Source organism: Atta cephalotes (genome assembly GCF_000143395.1).
Source record: "Atta cephalotes unplaced genomic scaffold scaffold00004, whole genome shotgun sequence".
Lineage (NCBI taxonomy): Eukaryota > Metazoa > Arthropoda > Insecta > Hymenoptera > Formicidae > Atta > Atta cephalotes.
In genome coordinates this window covers 1,197,554-1,200,875 of record NW_012130068.1, presented here as the reverse complement: position 1 = coordinate 1,200,875, position 3,322 = coordinate 1,197,554, and positions in this window count along the sequence as shown.

Genomic DNA, 3,322 nt, shown 5'->3' with positions numbered 1-3,322 from the left:
GCGCGATAATGGGAAAGGAAGGAGACATCTCTCTCTCTCTCTCTCTCTCTCTCTCTCTCTCTAATCCCACTGAAGCACTGAAATGAACAAAAAACAAAATAATTGAAACTGTTGTAACACAGCTCGTAACATAATTTGTGATGAACAATATATAACAATGTATAAAAATGTTTTGTCTTTATGTCACATCATTCATCTTCAAAGATTCAATATAATTTCAATATAATTTTTATGAGACTTGACGCGCGTATCTTTTACTCGCGTGCAACATTTTCTAGACATCCAGTAACGTATAAAAATGAGTAGCATCTTTGTGGCTGACTTCCGAAGTGAGAATTCCCCGCGGGTGCTGACGGAATGTTGGCCCAGCCCTGGTGGTTTCACGAGGTGCGCTATTTTTGGTTTAATTGCGAGATCTCGCAAATATAGCGGTGTGAGTGCGTGGTACATGCCATTGAGGGTACGGCGCGCGGAACAAGCGGAGCGGGTTTGGCCCGGTCCTTAATAGCCATCAATCATTGCCAAAATTCGGCAACGCGTCGGACAACACGGGCGGCAGGATACTATCACCAAAGTAGAGTTCTCCGGGACCAACGGGACGCAAGGAGAGCACGGGGACAGGGGAAGGGACCGTGAGTGAGACACGGAACCCGTTCGATACTTCCGAAAACTCGGCCCGACCGTTCCACACTCCGCTTGCGTTCACACTAATCCACGTGTTGCCAGCACGAACGTGCGCGAGCACTAACACGAATAAGATAGTTGAATAACAGGAAAATGAATGGAATCAATGTAATACATAGGCTGGTATTCATAGTTCGTTCCTATTTCAAGGTCATCTTAAGTAATGTCTTAAGATATTGTTCTGGTAATTGATTTTGACATCTTAAAACTGTATATAAGACAGTCTTAAATAAGAATCAACTGTGAATATCGGGATTATTCTATAGAGACTTATTCGTTTTGAGCAGATTTCGAAATTATGAGAAGAAACTTGCCCTTTATGATTAAAATTCTATCACTAAAGATGTGCGTAATTTTTGAAATTCATTAACCAAGAGAATTTGATTAACCAAAAAATTCTTCCCATGTAAATCTTAAACTAGATATACAAACCTTTCTAGAGTATATCCGATGTATCTCGAAATTATATTTCTGTCTAACAGCATTAATTATATTTCTCTAATCTTCGTTATAGATTGCTTCCATACGTTGGTGAATTAAAAAACGGCTTCGATGTTTTCCTGCGGACATTCGTTCACTAACGATGAGATACAAATCGAAAATGCGTCGATAACTGCTTCCTCGCGGATGCGTCAGTGGGAGATTTCAATTAGATTAAGAGCGAAATGCGTTTATACGAGTCCACCTTTCATCGGATGTAACGACTGACAGAGATATGATGCGATACTGGCGGCAAACGGAAGCCAGGCAAGTTCTGGTCCGAAGATTAACCAAGGGAGTTGCACCCACTCGCCCAGTCACAAACACGCGCGCACAGAGGAGAACCAATGATCCTGCTTCGGGTGATGACTCGGGGGATGTAATTAGATATCAAGTTTCACGCTCAGTCCTACAGCGAATCTATATTCGACTTCAAAGTACCCGTGAACTTCCTACGTGGCCACTCGGACCACGGGAAAAGTTTGCACGGACACTTAATTGGAGAGTATATTCGATGCGCGCTGCAAATGCTATTTGCATTTCAAACGAACCGCTCTAATGACACGACGGAGACATTTATTTGCTTGCATAAATTATGCCCGAGACCAGAGCGACCGAGACACGCGCATTGCAATTGCCGAGAACGTCTCGGAACGATCCCGGAAATTCCGGGATAAATTGTCGCTAAGTACAAGGATCGCCTTGCAGAATGAAAATTGCTTTCTACGCGTACAAATAGTAAGTACGAACGATATTGTATGAACGCTGAGAGAATTGCTGCACGAGTCTGTCACGTTAAAGTGTTAGAAATGCTTCTCTCTCATTACGGTATAATTTAAATTAGTAATATTAATGAAAATTATGCGTTTCGCCAGTTTTCTCCGTGTCCAGATCCATTCTTGGAATACCAACGTTTCATAAAATCCATTTCATCAGGGCGAAGAACAGAGCTGATACTTAGTGTCAGTAGAAGTGGACTGCAAGATTCACGAAATGTTAGCATTCCAAGAACGGATCTGGACGCGGAGAAAACCCGCAAAACGCATAATTTTCATATAGAAAACACTCGTGGAAGCCTTAAGAATAGTATTAATATAATGCGATGCACAGGAAAATATTTTTCAATATACTCGTGAAAAATTTATATTAATGATCGGCTGTGTGAAATTTTGTCAGCATCTGAGTCTTTAAGCTTCAGTGCAGATTTTTATATTGTTCTCGATTGTCTAAAAATCTAAAAAAAATATTGCAAATTTGTGAAAATGTTTAATAATAAGTTTTTATTAGAAGTCAGATTGCATTTTACTTACTTTTTTACAGATTTAAGTTTTATCTATCAAAAATTACAATCAAATTACAATCATTAATTGTATTTTCAAAGTCTAACTTGATCGAAGGTTAATGTTCATTATAATACCTGCTAAATATAATATCAAATATTTTTTATATTATTATATCAACAGCACCATTATACACAGAAATCACAAAATTAAATATCGAGTATATAAAGTCATCAGAGGTTATTCGTCAGAAATTAAAAAAAAAAGTGTAAATCTTATCATTATTATACGAATGCTTATCATTATTACATCGAGTCTTGCGATAATTTTCTCGCGACGAAATACTTTTACTTACGAACAGAAACAAGAACCTTTATCTTCTGTTTGCCGATTACACGAACGTGTTCGCCGCATGTACAATCCACCGATAAAACTCACCGCCTCGTGAGACTGTCCGTGAGCCGGACCGTGTACGTACATACGCGAGTCTCAGGTCGTCTGACGTAACGTACGTAATTGTCCGGTGTACATGTATCCGGGGAATATGCGAAACAAGAACCGTATTATGTTCCTCGCGTACTTGCGCGAAACCAAGTTATCTTAAGTAACCAAGTTATCTTTTGCGCGAATGAACCGCAACTGGACACACATCTTCAGGCAAAAAATGATTCTCGTTTCGATTTTTCAGATATACATCCGCCCACCCCTCTCCTCTTTCCAAATATGAATCGCAAGAGTGAGGATAACAAAGTGTGCAAAAGAGAAGATATAATATCTTTAGAGTATTACATTGCGAATTTGCTCTTCGTACTCGAATATGCCTGTATTTGGCCCGTCAAATCATTTTCGCCTCTTAAAGTATTATTTTCAACAGTGGC